Source organism: Protopterus annectens, chromosome 3.part1, assembly GCF_019279795.1.
Source record: "Protopterus annectens isolate FY-2018-M chromosome 3.part1, PAN1.0, whole genome shotgun sequence".
NCBI lineage: Eukaryota > Metazoa > Chordata > Ceratodontiformes > Protopteridae > Protopterus > Protopterus annectens.
Window position 1 is genome coordinate 1,098,475,108 of NC_056732.1, and position 23,764 is coordinate 1,098,498,871.

The following is a 23,764-nucleotide window of genomic DNA, read 5'->3' on the forward strand; positions in this document are numbered from 1 at the left end:
TGCATACTTCCTGGTAGTCTTTTTGTAAGAGAAGCTGAGAGCCAGGTTGAGCTGTCCAAGTTCATTGCTTCCAGACAGGGCAGGGTTGTAAATAATTGCAACTGTCTGAGCCCTAGCAATTTTTTTTTTAGTCAGGCCTTCCACAGAGAGAACTAAGGGGCTAAACAAATCCCAAACTCAAACACTCTTCTTGTGTTCTTAAATCCAGCATCTCTTGTAGTCTACCCTGTATGTTAATTTGACTATAAAACTCCATCCCTCTTCTCTTTCATTGGCTTTTGTCATTAATTACAAACACAAAAGCTATGTACTTACGATGAAGCTAGATTCTTGTTGTCCCACTCTGTCTCAACAGCTGGGTTACCCACCTCAACGTGGACCAGAGCCAGCAACAAACTTCAAAGGTTTATCTCCCATAATTCCCTGCACTAGCAGTCAAGTTTCAGATCAAGTTATTTCTAACAAAATGGGACTATCCTTGGAAATGAAGCCCAAAAGGAAAACCACTCATGAACAAATGCTTTGGGCCTGTTTTATATGACCCTTCAGAAACAAGACAAGGGTATGATGGTAATTTGGAAGGAGGGAGGAGTGCAGGATTTGGAAGAAGGAGGGAAGAAGGACAGGATGTCAAGACAGAGAGGGACAACAAGGATCTAGAGTTATGGTAAGTATATAAATTCTACATCCTGTGTTGTCCCCTCCATCCATTCTTGACAGTTGGGACACAGTCCCCAGCTAGTTTGACCCCTATGTGGCACCATGGCATGATACTTTTCAGTACAGTGGATCCGAAAGTTGTTCTTGATCTGCAATGGAGATCCAGATTGCAGTGTTTGGCAATGTGTGTATACTAGACAAGGTTGCTGCAGCACAGATATCATTCAACGAGGATCATTTAAAGGCGGCAGTGGACACTGAAACAGACCTAATGGAATATGCTTCTTGGTTTGACTGAAAGAGAGAATCCTTTCAAATTATAAACAAAAGAAATATAATCTGACCTCTTTCAGGAGGAGACTTTGGGTCCCAATTTGTCCCTGGAATAAGATAAAAAAAAACACTAATCATCTTTATGAAAGGACTTTATGTAGTGCAAGAAAATTCTGAGTTGCCAGTGAACACCCAAGGCATGCAAAGCGTATTCACCTTTGTAGGACCAGCTTGAAAAAAAAAACAAAAAACAAAAAAAAAAAAAAACAGGTAAATGTACTATTTGGTTCAAGGCCATCTCTGTGACTAACTTAGTCAGAAATGTAGGGTTAGGTTTGAGAGAAAGAGAGAGACTGTCTTTGTGAAATATCCTCTTGGGGATGTATGCGCAACAAGGCCTGAATTGCATATATTCATCAATCCAAAGTTACAGCCAATAACACAATGTTTTAAATGACAGAAACCTTAATTCTGTAGAAGAGGTAGCCTCAAAAGGAATGCATACGACAGTTTGTAACATTAAGGTAATACTCTAAGGAAGGGTTGGGTCTTTTATAGGAAGTCTCAAAAAAGATGTAGTTAAAGACTTTGGAGAGATTCAGAGATGCTATAGATGAATGATTTGTTTTTATGTAAAAACTGAAAATATCTGCTAAACGTAATCCTCATTGCCCCATTCTGTCCTTAACAAGTCTGGCTCCCTTAACTATGGCCTTATCTTTTGTGACTTCCTTGGCTCCTGGATCCCCTTCCAGATCTATTATCTCATTCATCTGGCAAGCCTCACCCAGACCTTGACATGGAAGCTTTCTACAGGAACTTTTTTAATGCCTACTCGCAAGTTTCAGTGATACCAAAGATCAGGCAATCAAGTGTGGATAAGAGCGTTCCTTGGAGACGGTTAAACAGCTGCTGCATTTTGCACTGGTTGGGGAAGGGGGAGACAAAGGTAGCAACAAGGCTGGCCCCAGCAGCTGAAAGTCTCCATTGCCACTGTTTTGCTGAGGGACCACTCATCAGGCATAAGAATGCAAAGACTCAGACTGTCCACTTTAATACGGATTGACCTGAAATATCCCTTGCTATGAGAAAGTGTTAAGAAGACTTCACCCTTTGTCACATTCCCATGGCCTCTTAACATTGTGGGCTTTACCTTGTTTGTAGATGTACCAGGCTACCAAAGTGTTTTCTGTCTGGAAAGAAATCATACCCTGGAGAAGGAAGTCCTGAAGTGCCTACAATGCTAGGACTTGCCCTCATCTCTAGAACACTGATGTGAAGAAGGGCTTCCTGATAGGTCCACATACCCCATACCTCTCAACCTCTTACAGCAAGAAATCTGGACAAAGGTACAAATACTGGGGAGACAAATGCCCACAAATAGGGACACTTTTTAAATATTGCTATTACAAACTTAGAAAGTTGATGGATTAACAGGTTTTACATTAGCATTCATTTTCTGAAGGCTACGAAGTCTGAAATTTAAATCTATGTCATTATTTTCTGACTTCAGTCGATTTGACAGTGATTTTCCAGGAAAAAAATATTATGTGAAACAGACCTAAATGATGAGGCAAAAATCTGGACATTTTGCTAAAATCTGGACAGTTGAGAGGTAAGACATACCCTGAATTGTTCCACCCTTCAAACGCCCTACCACCAGCAGGGAGGCACCCATTGTTACTTTGACCAAGGTTAGGGGAGGACAAATAGACATCCTTGCATTATGGGATGAAAGATATTTCACGAAGAGATGTAAAAATGGCAGAGTGAGGATAACCTGACTGGAAGGTGAGACAATGTGTTAAGTGTGAACACTGGATTGAAAGTGTCCAATTAAAAACTTTGCATGAAATAACACTGTAGTTGAAATAGCCATGAAGCCCAGTAAATGAAGAATTAAAGATGCTTCAGGGTTTGGAGTAGCAAATGACCTCTTGTGTCTGCAGACAAAGGGAAGTCAGCCTTGACAGTGGCAGTCTGGCAATTTGTGATGCTGTGTTTAGGTGAAAAAGTACAGTTGTGCAAGATCTCATCTTAAATCCCAAAAAAACTAAAATGCTGTTATTTTCACCAACACGTAGGTCTACCGCTTTCACCTTTACCATAAAATCAAATGATGGCACAATAATCTCCCCTGACCCATCTACAAAACTATTAGGTGTCATCATAGACAATAATCTAAAATTTGACCTACATGTTAACCAAACTATCGAAACCATCAATAAAAAACTACGGTCACTTTACAGAATAAAAGCCTTCCTAACCCCTCCAGCTAAAATTGCCATAGCTCACTCTCACCTTCTTTCAACCCTTCTGTATGCATCCCCTCTACTCTTGAATTTAAACAAGACTGTCCTTAACAAACTCTCAATTTACTACAACCACATTGCCAGGTTTGCCACTGGGCTGTCTTTTAGGACACATCATTGCATCAATCTAAATCAGCTTGTGTGGCTTGAACTACCCAGCCTAATCCAGTATAACCAACGGATTATGGCCTATAAAATCCTCTACAATCCGGACAATACTCTTGCACTTAAAAATATTATCACCCCCTATAACAATCCTAGACCGCTTCGATCCTCTAACAAACTACTAATTCAGACTAGCAAAATTAATAACACAGCCGGTGATTCTCTCTTTGCAAACTCTGTAAGTAGATCCTGGAACTCTCTTCCAACTGATATTACCTTACTTTCCATCTTGGGTCAATTTAAAACTAGACTCAAACAACATTTGTCACTTAACTGGCTATGTCAATGTATCAAGCCTGGCTAACTCTCTCTAGAATGTGTAAAAATCTGTTAACCAGTTTACTGTGTAATTTAATTTAATTCTGACCTGTACTCAGGATTAACTCTAACCTGTGGAAATTGTTTAACTTGCTTACTTATGTAATCTCTGTAAATAGTCTGTTTGTAATATGTAATACTGGTATTATGTAATGCTGCATCTGCTTACCCTTGGAGCTTTTCTCCCAGGGCCTCCGCTGAAAATGGACATGCATCCAGTCGGACTATCCCTGTCAACAAATGTAAAATAAAAATAAAAAAAATAAAACAGTAGATGTTCTACTTGTCATTGTTGCAGAATTCTTTACTCTTGGAATATCCTGCAAAGGATACCCTAACATCTGGCCAGTATTCCAAAATCCTTACACCTTCCAGATGTCATATGTCCAACATGCAAACTGTAACATACATATGTGATGTATGAAGGCTTAATCCTCAGAACTGAAGTGCCCCAGGAAACAGGGCCAACCCTCAGAGCAATAACATGCACATCCATTAATAGAATAAGGAAATAAGGCTGTAAGAGGAACCACTCAGGCAGAAGTAGGGCAATGGAAAATAACAGGGGCAAGGAGGAGGAAGAGAATACTGCAACAGTGAGAAGTAAGAGCTCTGCTGTTATGGTAAGAACTTGCACAACAGTACTCTATCATTCCTTAGCACTGCTGCAGGACGCCATTCTTGGGACAGTACAAAAGCTACTGGAAAATATGGGAAGAGGAAGGCAGAGAAGAGCCTTTCACAAATCAACGCAGGAGGGCTCTGGCAAAACACGCACTGGTCCTGGAAATGACATCCAACTTGTAATCTTTGGCAAACGTGTGAAGAGAAGACCATAAACAGCTTCCAAGATGGATCTAGTATCAAGCCCCAGAAAAGACCACTGCCCTGGCAGAATGAGCATGAACAGAAGAGGAAAGCTGCTTGCCATGAAAAGAATAAAAAGAAATAGGCTTTGAAATCCAGGAGGACATGGTTTAGTTAGACACTGCCAAACCCAATTTATTGGCAAGAACTGAAACAAGATGTTTCTCAGATTTTCTGATGTGTTTTGTCTATCCAAGTAATATCTGATCTGTCTATGTAAATCCAAGATGTGTAGTACCCTCTCACTACAAATCTTGTGGAGAAGGAAAAAAGAGGGAAGATGAATGGACTGATTTGAGGACAAATCATTAACACCTTGGCCATAAATGAAGGACTGGTACAAAGAGACGCCCTGTCCTGGTCAAGGGAAACAGTGCTCTCTGGGCCAAAAGGGAGCCACCAGAAAGATTTTGGGTATGTCTCACATGATCTTGTGCAAGACCCTGGAAAACACAGGAAGAGGAGGATAGGCATACAGAAACATCACCTTCCAAGAAAATGATATGGCGTCCATTCTCCAAGTCAGATGACTTGGCACTGGAACAGAACTAGAGAAGTTGTTTGCTCAAATGGGAGGCAAAAAGATCTACCTGAGATGTAACCCTATGAAGAACAATGTCCAGAAACATCTCCCTGTGAAGCATCCATTCATAAAGATGAGTCCTGGATCTGCTCAAAGAGTCTGCCACTAGACTGCTCTGAAGGGATGTAACCCACATAAAGAACCAGATAATGCCAGACTGCAAAATTCCAAGCCTGAACAGCCAGCCTTTAAAGAAGGTAAGAGTTTGTGTGCCTTGCTTATTGCTGTACCACATGACTGTGGCACTGTCTGAAAAATGTTTAGGGGTCCTGAAACCCAAAGGGAGTGAAAGGCCTGGACAGCTAGGAGTAGAGCCCTCATCTCTATGATACTGATACAGTTCGTCATCCATTGATGGGACCAATGATCTTGGAATTTCGGGTTGCTGGAAGAAGCTCATCAACTCTGATCAGAAGCATCTGTGTACAACTCCTGAAAAGGGAGAGGAACTTGAAAAGGCAAACCTGTATTTAGAGACATTTGATGAATCCAAGAGCAGAGCTCAAGCTTGAGACAAGGTAAGAGAGGGACCAGATACTCCAGAGAGTGGCAGTGCTGGAGACCAACAGTCCTGTGATACCACTGAAATTACTTTAATGTGGAATTTGGCAAAAGGAACCACAGGAATGATGGATGCCATGTATTCCCAGGGCTTAGAAGGACTGAAAGTAATCAAAGAAATGACCTTAACAAACAGGAGACAAGCCAACACTGGGATGGTATGAATACTGCAATCCAAAACAGTTGGTCCTGAGAGGGACTCAACACAGACTGTTTGAGATTAAGGATGAACCCCCACACTGTGCAGAAGAAGCAAAGTGCAAAGCAGATTTTGAAGCAGAAGCTGCTAAGAGGGGACATGAATTAGGTGGTCACCTAATTAAGGAAATATCTGAATTCCCTGAAGTCTGCGAAAAGCTATTACAGGGGCCGGACAACTGATAAATACCTTGAAGCTGTAGAACGATCAAAAGGCAAAGCAGAGAACTGGTAATGACAGGAAGAAACAGCGAAATGTAAAAACTTCCTGAGGAGAAGGTGAATGAGAATATGGAAGTAAAGCGTCTTTCAAATCCAGAGATGCCAGTAAAGCTTTCAGAAACAAAAGAGGGAAAGTGTCTGAAGATATGATATCCTGAAGGAAGGAACCTTGAGAAAGGTGTTTAGAAAAGACAGGTCTAGAATGGGCCTCCACACCACCTCCTGCCTGGGAACCAGAAATATTCTCAAATAAAAGCCTGTTTCCTGCTGAGATAATAAAAAGGATGGATGGTTCCCTGATCCATCAGCTCCCACAGGACCAAGGGAAAATGAAGAATCTGGCAAGGAGGAGGCCAATAAAGGCTGGAAAATGGACTAAGGGACTTCCAAACCAAAAAATAACCACGTTGGATGATAGAATGAACCCAAGCATCTGTGGTTATTTGCTGCAAAATAGGGAAGGAAAAAGTTAGCCTGAGAGACAGAGAAATCTGGCCTAGGGGAAGGGGAAGATGGATGTGAAATAAAGGCAGATCTGTCAGGAAAAGGTGGTTTTTGGCCTCTAACTCTGATAGGGTATGTCTGCGAAAATCCTTTCAGTAATAGTCTTGCTCCTAGTTGGTTGTCTAGGCGAACCAATTTCAAAGGAAGATTTGGATGGATACATCCTCTAGAACTTAGGTACAGGGGAAACAAATATTTGCTTCAGGTCTTGCATAACTTTTTAACAATTCAGCAGCAGCACTGCCAAATAGATTCTGGTTGCCTAAGGAAGAATCTAAAATTTGTCCCTAATGTCTTCAGGTATGGATTAAAGGCACAACCAAGAGCATCTCCTCATGACAGGACCACCTGCTGCTGCCATAAAACAGGCATCAGCTACATCATAGCTGCATTTAATGGAATGATGAGCTACCTGAGAGAGCTCAGAAGAGAAACATCAGAAGTCATACTGTTCAAATCAGGCATATTAGTTACCCCCCACCCCACTGGGAAAGAAGAGCTAGGGCATATCCAATTATGTGGGTCTGATAATTAATGGCCCTAAAAGCCAAAGTAGCAGAAATACACACTTTTTCCCATACCACTCCATAGGCTGGCTGTCCGGTAAAAGCATGAAGAGGAAAGCAGTTGTGGATGGCTTATCTGCAAACACAGAGATAACAGCAGGATCAGATGACTAACTTTTATACAAGTATTTACGATCCTCAGATGATCTGTCTGGCTTTTTAGGGGCTGGATTCTGGGAGTCAGGAGCCTAAGAAACTGATGTAAATGTATCCAGTAGGATAGTTAACACGGAAGGGAATGCAGAGGGTCTGGGTGAGTCCATTTGCAAGAATATATAACATCTCTTTGAACCTCAGAAAAATGGGAACTATCCCACTTAAAGTTTTCCATCATATAAACCACTACCTCCAAAGGATAATTCTTCAAATGGAGGGTCAGTAGACATACAATCATCTTCATCAGACCCCAGAGCGAGAGAAGAGCAGAACTGTAAGGAATATGCCAAAGATTCTTCACTAGACTCCAACTCTTCATCAGAAGAATTAAAGAATTCCTAGGTCTTTTATAATGGATAGAGGACAAGGGAGCAGAGGCACGGACGGAAAAACCACTGTGTGGGGTTCAGAGTCATAAGGACATTAAACAGCCCTTGAGTAAAGTCCTGTAACTCTGTGAGGATCCTTAACAAAAGAAGTCACGTTTGTTTGTTTTTTTTTTGTTTCTTTTTTTTAAAGGAACATATGCTTTAACAGATCTAGGAGGTCCAGACCCCTGCCTAGATTCAATAAGAGTACCAGGCACCCTTTCTGTAACTATAATTTGGGAAACCCCCTACGTAAGCTCTTCATATATAACCAGCTATGGTTCCCCCTCTACATTTGTATCAAATGTTTGCACAGCCTGACAGACCTGCGAATAGGCAGCTCCATGTCATCCTCCAACTGGGTCACGGCAGAGGGAACTGGTGTCAACACTAGATGGTTCTCAAGTTCTTCATCCAACCCAAGGGAGACATCCACTGGAGGCTGGGCAGCAGCAGGTTCAGTGTGTGATATTTTTAGCTTTTTTCTTAAGAGGTAGCTGAACTACGGGGCAGTGGGATTTGGCCATGTACCCAGAGTCAAAAGCTTCAGACAATGGTTTTCCACATAAACTGAAAGGTACAACAAATGGCTGTGCAGAGAGTCTTAGGGAGAAACACCTCAAAAATATCACACTGAGTATGGCTGGGCGTAGCACCCTAACAAAAACGGCACTTCATGTGTCTAACTATGTGTAATCTGCAACCCACACAAACATTTTACCTGTCCAGATGACATGAAAACAAACAAGGAGGAAAAAAGAAAGGAAGGAACCCCGAAAGGGCAGTTATCTGTAGAAGGTTCAGTAGATGAACCAGCTCTGTGAGTGGTGTGCAGACCAATTTAAAAAGTACTGTTCAGACTGGCAGCAAAGAAGTTCTGAGGATTAGGCGACTGTACTTCACATATGTATCTTACACCTTGCACGTAGGACGTATGTCTAGATGTACAATGCCTGGAAGGTGCACAAGTTTTGGTATACTGGCTGGACATTAGGCTATGCTTGGCAGGATATCCCAAAAGTACAGAATACTGCACAGCGATAACGAAGGACATCCTACAAAGTCCATGAACTGGATGGGTTTTAAAGCTGATTTTTCATATCTGACAAAATTTCACAAAGATCAACATGACTAAAGCAAATAATTTTCTGCTTAGATTAAGGATTCTTTTGTTCTTGCAGTGAGGAAACAGCCATCTAAGTATGGAACACATGGGACTCTTTGCAGCCGGAGGTATGCTCCCTATGCTGTTGAAATGATAGGGACTGGGTCCCTAGACAGAAGCCCAGATACCTTCTTAGAGTGACATGCAATCTTGACAGGATTACAGGCAACCTGAAGATTTATGCTGCACATCAAGTCCCCCTTTCCTAGAAGGGGAGAATGGAATGCACTGTGACCACCTGGAACTTTGTCTTCTATATAAACAAGGTCACTTTGCTGAGGTCCAAAATGGGCCTGAGGTCCTTGTTGTTTCTTGGAACTAAAGAATATTCCTTTCCATTGTGGTCTGGTAGGACCTCCTCGATGAATTTTTTTCTTTTTTTTAGATAAGAAATTTGTTGGGTGGCGGCCCTTCTTTGTTGACATGAAACATCTGGAAGATGATGAAAGCAATTGGTTTTGAATGGAATTATGTAGCCTCTGGATATTTCTCTTCACACAAACATCCTTTGTGACGGCCATCTGATTTTCTAGGTGGAGAGACAAGCATCCCCTAACTCCCTCTGGAAGGGAGAAGATGGTCAAGCTTTTACAAAGTGTTTATTATTGATGGGACTTCTAAATCCTTGATTTTGCAGACTCCCCCACCTGCCTCTGGGGTGACATCCAACAGACCTGGCAAGACAGGAGTCAGTAGTAAAATGCTTGGACTTGATGAAACATAGACATACCCCCCCCCCCCCACAGTCCCGAAGAAAGGTTGGAAAAACAAACTCCCTCTGCAGACATTTTGCCTTTTTACTTGTTGTAAGAGAAATAATCTTTTAACGGTGGTCTAAAAAGGGATGACTCCATCATAATTGGTGGCAAGAAAGAATGTATTAAAGTTATTTGAGAAATCACAATAGCAGCAAAGCATGGCAGTATAGTGCAATGCCAGTATTTGTTGGTCTGGATGCTCCTTTTGCTGCACTGGAAATCAGCCACATGGCAACATTAGTAATTGACAATGTAGTATCCAGCTACATCTACATGGACTTTTGAATCTCTGCTGTGTAAGATCTCCTGAGTTTAATAGTTAGTTACCTCTGGAATCTGGCAATATGAGAAATGTAATTTAATGTCCTAAGGAAAAAAGGTACCCAAAGCATAAACATGCTTCCCAAAATGCTCTAGCATTCTAGACTTTCGGCTGCAAGGATGGACCATGGTACTCTTCTCTAGAAACTCTTTCTTTGTGCTTGCTTTAAAAACAATAGAATCCACAGGCAGGCCTTTGCCCTAGTGTGGACTATCCTTCTGCATGCGAAGCACTACATCCGGCTTGCTTAGGATGGGGTTCATCACATTACAATCCCCCAAACCATCCGGGAAACAAGATCAATAAACCTTTCAGCCAGGGGAACTACCCAGGAGGTGGATGGCCTCCTCCAAAGGCCTCAAAGTACGTTTTATCATCAGGGAAATGGGTATTAGTTGGCCAGTTCCCCGTTTCAACAGCTCCATTAACTCACCAAAACAGAGATCTTTAGGAGGGGACCATACACAACTTGCTGGATTGCCAACTGGCTCACAGATAGGACCCAAAAAGTCAGGATCAGTGACACAACCGCCACCAAGAGAGCGGTCACCAGTGGTGTACCCCAGGTCACTGTGTTGGGCCTGTTCCTGTTTGGCATCTACTTCTCAAAAGTCAAGGCTAATGTCAAAGGCCTCTGGAGCACCAAGTTCGCAGATGACTGTAAATTGGGAACTCTCATAGATCCCCCTTTGACACCAACATACTACAACAGGATCTAATGCAAACAAATTTCTGGTATAAAAGCCACAGAATAAAACTCAATACAAAGAAATGCATTATAGGACTGTTTGGGAAAGTATGCACCCAAGCTAATTACTTCATCGATAAAATACCCCTATGTATTGACTCAAAAGTTAGTGATCTGGGAACATATGAAAGAGCAATCTAGTTTTCGACCAACACATAACCAAGATACTAAGAAAATCATTCTATGTTGCCCAACTCACAAGCAAAGGTATGTTAACTAGGTCCAAAGAAGTAATAGTACCACTCTACTCAGCCTTTATTAGACCCATCATTGAGTACAATGCCTCCTTGGCCTGTACCTAGCCAGGCACTTGCAACAGCTGGAACACCCTCAAAGGTTCATCGCCAAGAGAATCCAGGGTATCAATACCCTGTCCTACACAGACAGTCTTAAGATCCTATCACAGTACTCAGTTTCCTACAGGTTACTGAGAGGAAATACATAGTATACAAGGCGTCCTCAGATTCATCTCTGATGAATTTCTTGCACATCCACAAGACAAACACAAAGACTAAATCGAAGGACCTGAACTTTGTCTGCAACATAAATAGAACCTGCTGGAAGGACCAATTTATGTTTCAAAGGATCCCTGTGCTATGGAATAAGCTCTCCTGTGAAGCAGAGCAACCCTGAATCTGCTCAAAAGAAACCTTGATTATTGGCCCCTGTTTCTCTGGTGGACAGAGGTAAACAGTAACTAAAGTAACCCCAACTAACATAACCCCTCCCCCACACATAAAACTTGGCTACCGCTTTACTAACATACCCAATCATATAGCCATCCAAGGAACTCTGGGGAAAAATTGAGTTGGTTTGCACGGCTAGGCTTGTAAAGACCCTGGTGGTTGTTACCCTAGTATGAGAATATGAAGTTATGAAATGCTAATAGCAGAAACCTAGAAAGTTGACTAAATAAGAATACAAGAATTCAAACTGCTCAATGCCTAAATATTTAAAATCATAATAGAGGGTTAAAAAGAGGAACACTTTCTTATTTTCTCAACAAAAAGTCTTCATATAAAAGATCCTATACAGCTAGTGATTGAGAATCTTTATACAGGATGATTTTATTTAACAAAGCTTGTAGCCATGAACAGACATGATTTTATGAAGAAAATCAGTAAATCTAGGAGAAGCAATGTTAAATCTGAGGTCAAAAATCATAGCAGTTGCAAGATATTCATGACCTATCATGCTTTTTCTTAAGTAAAATAAGTCTGAACCGTTAATGAATGTCACTGTTTGTACTCTGGATTTTTTTAAACCAAGGTGGTTTATCAATCAGTTTTAAGGTAATGGGTGAGGCAGTATGACGGACATCCATGAAAATTAGTGAAAGAAATCTGTCAACAAGTATTAAGGGGATGACAGGTTGGATCCACTTCAGACAATCCAGTGAACTACCTATGACTGCAAAATGTATACTTAGTGAGGACGGCTCAAGAGCAGACCCTTCACCTGTACAGTTTCATCTCACCTGTCTAATGTCATGTTTTTCATTTGCTGACTACCTGAAAGCTACTAGCAGACAGCAGCTGCCCAGTGATCCACCACATCAGCCTAAAATTGTTTGTTAAAAATGTACTAGATGCTATTATCAGGTTACACCTGATTCATTACCTGAGTAGGTGTATCAAGACTGTCCCAAGGCAGCAGGACTTCATTAATGATTGGACATCTCAGGCATACCAGAATCAGCTACTCAGTGACAAAAGTCCTGGACAAAGCCATAGCTAATTCAGCTTTACAACATCACAGGAAGCTTGGTACCATGTTGTAAGTAATCTTTTGGCACAATGTGAAGTGTGCTGGGATGGGACTAATTTATTCCAAAGTGAGTACAAGCACAACTTACACAAATGACCTAGAGTTGCAGTAAGAAAAATTCTCTTAAATGATCTTTCATCAGTGAAATCCCATAAGGACAGGTAATGAGGTTATAAAGATTTAGTATCCACCTACGGCTTTTATAGTGAAGCTGAGGAGTAGGACTGACTTGTTTGCAGACAATGCAGGGCTACTGGCTGCTGCAGAAGGATGAGGACAGGAGCTCAGATATGTCAGCAGGGTTCTAGCCGTCCTAATTAGGGTGGCAATAATTATGCATGTCCTCCAAATAAACGTGTTCACAATTCTCATACTGTCCTGACACAAATGGATTTAAGTAGGCTTAAAAAGTACAGACTAAGGAGAATGCTGGAAAACTCTACAGAGAAGACTCATGGGAAGGAAACTGTTTTGAAATGTCTTAGATAATTTAGAAGGGTCCTTCCAATTGCTTGGATAAAGGAACACACAGTCTCAGCAGCTTGTAGGAGGCAGTTTCTGTGCACTTCCAGCAAAGAGAGCACTGCAGAGCTGCAATAAGTCATCCATACAACAATAGAATCCATCATTCTGATTCCAAACGTATCAGTAATCAAGGAGGTGACTGAGCCTCAGAACACATGAACCCTCAGACAAGCCCAGATTTTGTTTAAAAATTCAGGTGTACTGTCATAACAACCCAGACACCTAACACTAAATACAGCCCCCTATGCTTACTCTAAATAGGGGGGAGGCTTAATCGACTTGCGTAAATTGAGACAATGTCTAGTTAGTGTGTGGATGCTAAAGTTGACTGACCAAGTTGTGAAAGATTATGTAATTTTCTTATCCACCCTCTCAGTCAGAAAACGCACCTGGTATGAAGACCTTCATGCACTCATTCCTAATTTCTGGCATTCCATGCATTCAGTCACTAGTAAATCACAAATGGGAGGGGGGGGGTCACTTTTCTAGATATGCTGCCACAGGGCTTATTTTATGACAGCATGTCACATTTGAAGGTACAATTAATGGCCTTTAGCTGCAAGTCTGAATTTTATCTTTAAATTTTGAAAGGAAACAAAAACTATAGTATCTAAAGCCCTCTCGCTCACCCTTCAAGAATGTTACACCTCCTGCTTCCCAGTCCCTTCATCTCCAGTCCCAGGTTGCGTCCTACATGAACTCCAAGAGGAACTAATCCCTCAAATAAAACAGCTATACAATCTCAGCCTCACTACAGGATATGTGCCCACAGAATGGCGTACAGCAACAGTGGTCCCACTCCACAAAGGTGGAGCCTCTACGGACCCTGGAAACTATTGCCCCATAAGCCTTACTAGCTTAGTCTGCAAGGCTATGGAGAGGATCATCATGGAGCTCATAAACAAAGACAATGGGGACCTACAGACACTAGATCCTACCCAGTTCGGCTTTGTCAAGGGCAGATCCTACCTTTTGAACCTGGTTGACTTCTTCGAAACAGTCACCAAAGCCATAGATGAAGGGAAGGTAGTCCACACAGCCTATCTGGATCTTGCAAAGGCATTTGACACAATACCCCACTCGGGCATCATAGATAAGCTATCCAGCTTAAATATAAACCCCTATGTCACAAGATGGGTCGCAAACTGGCTCAAAGACAGAACCTACAGAGTGAGAGTTGCTGGAGCCATGTCAGACTCGAAACCGGTCACAAGTGGCATCCCACAGGGTTCTGTCCTGGGACCACTCTTGTTCGGTATATACTTTTCCGAGGTACAGGCAAACGTGGGAGGACTATGGCTCACCAAGTTCGCAGACGACTGCAAACTGGGCGCCATAATCGACTCTCCAGCCGACACAAACATCCTTCAAAAAGGTCTCACAGAGACAAATAACTGGTGCCAGCGCCATGGTTTAAAGCTAAATGCCAAAAAATGTATAGTCATACCCTTTGGCAAAAACAATGTGCCCACAAATTACCACATAGGCAGAAACCCATTAAGTACAGAGAAAGTTATTAGGGACCTGGGGACCCAAGTTGATAGCAATCTTTCCTTTGAAAACCACATTGCCAAAGTGGTTAGAAAGACCTTCTACATAGCCCCCCTCATCACGAAGGGTTTCACATCTAGATCAAGAGAGGTAATCGTGCCCCTTTATTCATCCCTCATCAGGCCTATCATAGAATACAATGCCCCTTTTGGGATGTACCTTACCCAACACCTGCAGCAATTAGAAAGACCCCAAGAGGATCAAGGGTCTCAAACAGATGCCATATGCTGCTCGGTTAAAAAACTCCAGCTCTACTCAGTTGCATACCGCCTACTTCGAGGAGATCTATGCCTGACATACAAAGCTATGTCAAATCCAGAATTAATGGACATGCTCCACCTCAGTAAATCTAAATCCCTTAGAGCCACACGCTCGAGGGACTTAAACCTCAGAACAGAAATATATAGAACTTGCTGGAGGGACAGGTTCATAACCCAGAGGCTCCCTTCGCTCTGGAATAGAATTCCAGTTCATGTGAGGCAGAGCACCTCACTGAATCTCTTCAAGAAGAATCTCGATAGGTGAATGGGGGATCGTAGGTTTGTCCCAGGGATTACTCCCGTGTCACTATTAGACAGAGGCACAGTAAACTAAACCTTAAAAAGGGCACAGTATACTCAAATCAAGGGGTGGCGTAAGCCATACAGAATCGGGCTAGGCTTATAATTGCCCCAGGGCAGATAGCCTAGTATGAACCTATGAACCGGGGGAGGGATGATTTAAACAATTTTCTTGAAAATAAAGAGTATGAATGGATTATTAGACTATGTGCAGAGTTTGAACCTGGTCTTAACAATACTGTAAGTATTAAACCCATTTTAGTAAGAATACAACAACAAAATAAAAAAAAAAAAAAAAAAAATTTTATGCAGTGTCATGTGATATGCTGGCTGTGGTCATATGATACCTGTTTGCTCTTACGTAAATGATTATTCTGTGTAATGGTATTAGCATTGAGAAAGGGTTGTTACCCGAATGCTCTGCTTTAATAAAGTTTTTGCTTGACTTTGGAGTGGTTTATTTCTGACTTCATTTCTCTTACACCAGGTTTGCCGAATTAATTGACAAAATGGGATAAGGGAGGGGAAGGCTACTTTTCTGCATATATTTAGACAGCTCAGTCAGCAACAATGTTAACACCTCAATGAAAATCTTCACTAAGAGACCATCTGAGCCTGGAGTTTTTGCCTTCTACAAGTTTCGCTGATAGCCCTGTTAACATCCCTATCCATGTAATTAGAAGTCCAGATCACTCAATTGCTGAGCAGTTGAATTTGGAATGTATACCTTTTGCTGGAAAATATCCACTTTGTTACTCCCCTCAGGTATATATATTCTGTATACAAGCCTTAAAATACACCTTGTAGGCTGTACTGATTTCCTGCAGCTGGGTTATCGCCCCTTGTTCCCTGCTCAGATCACAGCAATATATGTCTTTTCTGCCTTTTTTTAAAATTCCAGGCAAAAACCCATCCTGATTTGTTTCTCCACAATCAAACTTCTTGTGCTGGCACACACTCAAATGTCTTGTAGATGGCCTTATACTCACTGATTAATTCTAGGTTCTTAAATCATATCTTAACTACATCTCCAACACAGGCAAATTACTATTACTTCACCTTCTGTCTTTCCGATTGCACCCACTCCCTTACTAAACAGTTTTCCAATTATATAAATAAATACAACTTCAGTTCTGTAGTGTTATAGGACTTCCCCCAAACCTTGTGATGGAGAATACTTAGAGGTTCATACCTTTGAAAATTCCTAAAACCTTAAGTAATCATGCACTTCTCTTCATCTAGAAAAATTGTAGGGTCTACCCTCTAAGAATGTTTACTTTTGTCACTGCTCAGTTGATGCCATGTGAGAGACACCACACAATGACCAGAAAAGCCACACGTTTGTACAGCTAGATCTCACACTTCTAAGAAAGAATACCTTCTGAGGCAAACCATAAACCAAATCTACTTCATTACATACCTCTCAGCTGTCCCAATTTCCACAAAATGTCCACATTTTTGCCATATATTTTTGGTCTACTCCTTTTAAAATTTGTGTTTTTCTGGCAAACTACAGAGGATTGAAGTCGCTAAACAATGGCATAACTTTGAGCTTCAGACTTCATATCCTTCAGAAAAATGCAAGCAAACACAAAACCTGTTATTCTAGCAATATTCTAAAGCTTATAACAGCAATATTTAAAATCTCTCTCTATTTTTGAATCTTTGTCCCCCCCATTATTTAAGGCTTTGTCCAGACTTCTTGTGCTAGGAAATTGTGAGGTATGCTTTAGTGTTTTACTGAAGGACTAGTGAAGGTAAAGTCCTAATAATACAGTCACGACTTGTCATGTATCCTGCAACCACAGCTCCCTATAAAAATGCTATGAAGTGCTTTTTTTTGTCTTGATGTAATTATCAGAAAGGGTTAGAATCTATCAAAGTATGTAGTGACTAACACATTTGGCCCCTGTCTATTACCATTCTTCCTGCATTCTAGCTCAGCTGTTCCAATGATGCATAACATTTTTCAAAAAGCCTCCCTTGTCAGAATTAGTCTCATAAACAGACTAAAAAACCCACTGATGTAATTTCAAACTTACCCAGGACCCCCACACCATCTCATTAAGCCATGTACATGATTAATAAAGTACAGCTGTGTACACTTCCATAAATGCAGATGTTCGAGTGTATTCACTGTTGCAGTCATTTAATTTGGTTAATCTGCTGGCAGGTTGCCCTCAGTCGGCCTGAATAACAAAGTCTTGGGTCCTGTGTCGGTTGCTGTCTCCTCTTCCATGACGTCAGGTCGTCACGGGTATAAAAATGAAGCCAATGCCATTTTATTCAGTTTTTCTTGCCCCAGATGTCAGGTGCCCCCCAAATGGGGAGCAAAAAAAATATATGTATATATGTATCTATAAATAAACAGAAATATATGTAAATGCACTTTTAGCAATATAAACTTTACCTTCATCTAAAAGCAAATACAACACAAAGGCTTTAGTATATAGTGAAGGAAAGAAAAGTTATCGAAAAAGGGGGATGGCGGGTGGGTAACCCGGACTGCAACAGTGAATACACTAACATCTATATTTATGGTAAGTGTACACAACTGTACTATGTTCTTTGTGTTTCACTGTTGCAGTCATTACATTTGTGTAGAATCCCAAAGCTATGGATGGAAGGATGGAACTAAATAGCATTAGGAGCGGCTATAAGGCCCTGCAGAACTGCAGTGGCAAAGCCTGCCCTGGATTTGGAGAAGAGAGGCAAATGATAATGCTTTGCGAAGGTATGAACAGAGCTCCAAGTAGCAGCCTCTAAAATGTCTTTGGTTGGAACCCCTCTGAGAAAAGCTGCTGAGGTAGAGGCAGCTCTGGTGGAATGTGACTTGATCCCCTTGGGCACAGGTTTACCATGGTGCAAGTAGCAGAAACGAATGCAGTGGCTTATCCACTTAGAAATAATCTGCTTTGATATAGCCTTCCCCTCTGATCCTGCAGCAAATGCCATCAGTAGTTGCTCACACCTTCTTAGAGATTTGGTCCTGTTTAAGTAGAATCTTAGTTTTCTGTGTACATCCAATGAATGCAGAATTCGCTTCCCCTTGTTCTGCAGATTTGGGTAAAATGTTGGCAGGTGAATTGTCTGGTTAAGAGCCACACTGGATACCACCTTAGGCATAAAAGAAGGATTGGTCGTGAGGGACATTCTGTCCGGGTAAAATGTAATAAAAGGCTCCACAGCCATGACAGCCTGTAGTTCTTAAACCTTTCTTGCTGAACTGACTGCCAAGAGGAAAACTATTTTCCAAGATAGAAATTTTATATCCGCAGTAGCTGCTGGTTCAAAAGGAGGCAGGGTGAAATTTTCCAGCACAAAGTTGAGGTCCCATGCAGGAGTTGGTGATCTTCTGGGAGGCCTTAAAATTTTGGCCCCTCTAAGATACTGTTTAAGCAAAGGACGAGAAAAGAGGGGTGTGGCTCTGTGTTGTAATGAACCGAGATGGCAGAGGCATGGATTTTTGTTGAAGAAAAAGATAGGCCCTTGTCAAGCATCTCAGTCAAATATTGTAAAATCTGAGGGATATTGAGCTTTGCTGTGTCCATTCCTTGTGCTTGGTTCCAAGCACAGAATCTCTTCCATTTATCAGCATAAGATTTTCTAGTACTAGCTCTTCTGGCTTCCAAAATGACATCCATCACAGATTTACTGAGAGGAGGTGTTTGAATAATTAAATGATCAGCCATGCTGCAAGGTTCAGAGTTTGGGGCTGGGTGTGCAGAATTTGATTGTTCTGCTGAGACAGGAGATGAGGTATTTGAGGCAAGTACCAAGGAGGAAGTTGGGACATACTCCTTAGAATTGGGTACCAGTGCTGGCAAGGCCAGTCCGGAGCAACTAGGATAATTTTTGTTTTTTCCTGTCTGACTTTTAGTAAGACCTTGGAGAGAAGAGGCAGAGGGGGAAATGCACTGACTGATAGGTTTTTCCAACTGAAGGATACAACATCCACTTTCCATGCTTTTCTGTGATAAGTTCTTGTGCAGAATTTGTCCAGTTGATAATTTTGGGGAGGGGCAAATAGATCTATGTCTGGGCTCCCCCATTTCTGTGTTAACATGCTGAAGATTTGTGGATCCAGTTTCCACTTGTGCAGGTCCATAAGATTCCTGCTTAGGTCGTCTGCCAGAATATTTTGTTTTCCTGGCAGGAATTGAGCTTGAAGATGTATTTGGTAAGTCAAAGCTGTGTTCCACAATGCCATGGCTAGTCTGCAAAGGGGGTAGGAATGTGTAACCCTCTGCTTGTTTATGCACCACACAACTGCGGTGTTGTCCATCTTTATCAGTAGTTGCCCTGGATGAAGTAAATCCTTGAAGGCTGTCAGAACATTATGAACAGCTAGCATCTCTTTCTGGTTGATATGCAGATGCATTTGTTTTGGGCTCCATTTGCCCTGAATGCATCTCCCCACCAGGTGGGCCCCCCCCAAGCATAGTCTGATGCATCTGTAGTTAGGGTTTGGGTGGCAGGGGGTAGAGTGAATGACAGTCCCTTGTTTTGGTGACATGTCTCTGCCCACTAAAGAAACTCCTGTTGCAGGCAGGGAATGAGAGGAATCATTGTTTCCAGGCTGTGACAATATTGACTCCATAAACTTTTTAGGTACCAGTGTAGTTTCCTTATATGCAGTCTCACATATGGAGTTAATAGAATGCAGGATGTCATGAACCCCAAAGCCTGCAGAATTTGTCTTGCAGATAACTGGGTTTTTGTTGCCATTTGTTTGAAAGTATGTTGTCAGTTGCCTTTGTTTGTCTGGCATAAGGTAAGCCATCTGGGCAGTTGTATTCAAGCTTGCACCCAGGAATGTAATGATTTGAGAGGGTACCAGTTGAGATTTCTTTTCGTTTATTGTGTACCCTAGGCATGTTAGAAGCCTTATTACAAATGCCAGATGATGAAGAAGAGTGTCTTTGTCCTCTGCTTGAATGAGATAGTCGTCCAGATAAGGATAAATCTGTATGCTTCTTTTCTGCAGAATGCAATTACTGGTGCCAGGCACTTTGTAAAGACCCTGGGTGCAGTAGACAAGTAAAAAGGGCAGTGCAGAGAATTGGTAATGCAAAAAACCTGCCTTGAAGCAGAGGTATCTTCTGCATGCTTCCCTTATTGGGATATGCAGGTATGCCTCTTTTAAGTCCAGAGTCACTAACCAAGCATTTTTGTCCAACATAGGCAGTAGCTGTTGTAAAGTCAGCATTCTGAATTTTGAAATGTCCAGGAACGTGTTCAAAATTAGTATTGGACGCCAGGCATAGTCTTTTCTGGGTACCAGGAAAATTCTTGAATAAAAACCTTGTCCCTTTTCCTTTTCTGGTACTGGTTGAATAGCCCCCATATCCGTTAGGGACATAACTTGTTTCTGAGCCTCTGCCCACTGATTCTGTGGCAGATCTGGCCAACCGTTTGGAATTGGCAAAGTATGGAAATTAAATCTGTACCCCTGGAATACTATGTTTAATACCCACTTGTCCTGGGTAATTAACTGCCAATTTTGAGCATGAAGTGCTAGTTTTCCCACCAAGGGGGCTGCCAAAAGATAAGTGCTTGGCGAAGGTAGAAAGAAGTCATTGAGACTGCTTACTGTAGGGTTGTGCTTTGTTTCCACCGGATTTGGAGGTGGAGGCACCCCATTGTTTTGACCTGCAAGAACCCTGTGATTGGTATCTGGAGCCTTTTGAGCACCTGGAATTGCCTTGAGTGGCTGTGTTGGACACAGGAAAGGACCAATTTTTAGTAGGCCAGTGCCTACTGAACCTGGGTGGCTGCACTTGCAAAAAATCTTTTATAGTTTGCATAGATTTAGCTTTGTCTTCCATTTTCTTTAAAACCTCTTCTGCCTTATTACCAAACAGAGTATCATGCTGCAAGGGGGCATCCAACAATTTAGCTTTAACTTGATCAGGCAGATTTTACTCCTTGAGCCAGGCATGCCTTCTAATCATATATCCAGTAACTGTGGCTCTGCAAGAGGCCTCCAAGGAATCAAAACCACATTGCAAAGTATGCTTTCCAACCTGTTCTGCTGAATGCAATAATTCATGTAATTCTTTATTTTCCACACAATCAGAAATCAACATCATTTTCTGTTTAGTAAGCCCATAACATGCTATCGATATTTAAGCATAAGAAACTGGCAGTTTAAGGCCCTAATTGCCTAGGTTGCAGATGTATAAACCTTCTTTCCCCATCTATCCAGTGCCCTGGAATCTCTATCAGAGGGGGTAGGATTTTTGGCTGTAGAGGCCATTACACATTTGGGACCCTGTGAAATAGTCTCAGGATCAGCAGCAGGATTTTTGAATAGAAATTTGTGGGAGTCAGGAACCCTGTAATATCTGTCTGGCGAACTAAGAGCCGGAGGTAGGGAATGAGGAGCCATGCTTGATTCTGAAAACACATCATCAACAATGTCTAAAACAGGAGGTATTGCCAAAAGCCTATGCTGAGGAAGAAGAAAAAGGAAATCCCTAAGCCTCTTTTTTGCTTCAGAGAAGTCCTGACTTTCCCAGTGAAAATGTTCCCTTAAAGTATGCAAAGTTTCTCCAAAAGAGTAATCCTCAGGAGGAGATGCAGATGGGATGGACTCTTCTGCATCAGAATCCTCATAGGGTGGAATAGAAAATTCCTGATCAGAAGAGGAATCAGAAGAAATGGAAACCTGATCTGAAGATTCATAATCAGTGCCTTGCCTAGGCCTCTTATCAAGGGGTGGGGGGTGGGAACCCCTGATCAAGGTAATTAAGTCCTCAGCCATTTTGATCATCTGTTTTTTAGGCATAGGGGCCTGAGCAAGTGGCTCATGGATTGGTTTTTTAGACACAGAAGATGTTTTTGATCTTGTTTTTGAGGCTGGCGTCGGTTTTATATAAAAATGTTGAGGCCTGAAAACACCCTCAGAAGCCGGTGCCTGCTCAGCGGCTCCAAACCCATCCAAGGGAGAGACATCCGCTGGTTCAATACTCTGAGAATCTCGCGGCATACCGGACTCCACATGGGTCTTGGTAGAGGCCTGCGACTCAAAAGTAACGGGAATCAGGGGCTGCGAAAGCACCTCACTGAGTACCGGCGAACCGATGACTGGCTTAGGAGAAGTTTCGTCATCGGTTTTCATCCTCAACGGTCTGTCTCTGTCTTTTTCTTTGCGTTTTTTTGTGAACTCCAGTAGTCGGACTGCTAACAGACGACTTTTCCAGATAATTAAATCTTGATCCAAAATATTTAGAGGCAAAAATATACCGATGCTTAATAGTGCGTTGGTTAAATCTAGCACAAAACTGACAGCAAGGAACGTTATGATCTGGGCCTAGGCAAGGAATACAGTACAAATGAAAATCCTTATGAGGTATTTGCTTCCCACAAGTAATGCAATTATTAACTTTTACTGACATCGGTAAGGAGCAAGAAAAAGTTTCCCCAAGGGTTACTTAGCTTTAGTTTGAAGACTTCGGTTCTGAAACTCGAATGAGAAAATTTCAGGAGTCGGCCGACCAGCACTTGCGAACTGCTTCTGCTTCGGGCACCACACAGCAAGAAAGAGTGAATAAAATGGCATCGGCTGCATGTCTTATACCCCCTGATGACCTGACGTCATGGAAGAGGAGACAGCAACCGACACAGGACCCAAGACTTTGTTATTCAGGCTGACTAAGGGCAACCTGCCAGCAAATTACCCAAATGAAATGACTGCAACAGTGAAACACGAAGAACATCTACCTTAACCTCCCTTCAACATCAATATATCAGCTTTACATTTACCTAATGAATCAGACTCCATATACCTTTTATGCAGGACAGTTTAATCCCCAGACATTAATGGTAACAAATCCTAACATATCCTAAACTCTTCACAACATGGAACAAAAATGAAAAATAGATTTCTGCCTAAAAGGCCAGCAGTGTCACTGAGGTATTCACTCCTGTGAGGATGCACAAGGTGTACTACAGTCTTCAGCCCAATCCATTTAGTAAAAATCAAAATGAACAATCCAGCAGCAGCAACCATGCGGGCTCCAACACAATGTAGTCAAATAATTCGTACTTTTACAAATAAACACTTCAAAATGTAAAAACAACAAATCTATTTTATTAGTGCACTCAGTCGGTAAGCGCTTTCACATAATTGCTTCATCAGACCATCAAGTGGACTGAGTACAAAGATTATTTAAAAACAAAACAAACAATCACAAAAAGAAACGTCATTTCCTTAAAACATCACAATTGCAAAACGCATTAGAATCTATAATATATTCCTAACACACAAATGAATTAAAATAAACAAACTATAAAATCACCAATTCATACATCAGCTAACTATGAATGCAAAAAAACTATCATACCATCGATCATATAGCATATGTTTGATAATGGCGAAAAGGCGGATACCTTATTCGCTATTCAACTGAGAGATCTCAGAACACCTAACCCTACACAATCCTAGTTAAGCATCTAATCATGAAGGAAAACATTACTACCTATAACCGCTTCACTCTACTTACAAAGAGCTGATGCATGAATTGGTGATTTTATAGATAGTTTGTTTATTTTAATTAATTTGCGTGTTAGGAATATATTATAGATTCTAATGCGTTTTGCAATTGTGATGT

At 41.6% G+C, this 23,764-nt stretch overlaps 1 protein-coding gene across 1 annotated transcript in view; it reads right to left on the reverse strand.

Moving 5' to 3' along the window:
- LOC122797753 (trafficking protein particle complex subunit 9-like) overlaps nt 1–23,764 on the reverse strand; it is a 3,992,710-nt gene that overhangs the window by 700,344 nt on the left and 3,268,602 nt on the right. The gene's annotated exons all lie outside the window — the stretch shown is intronic.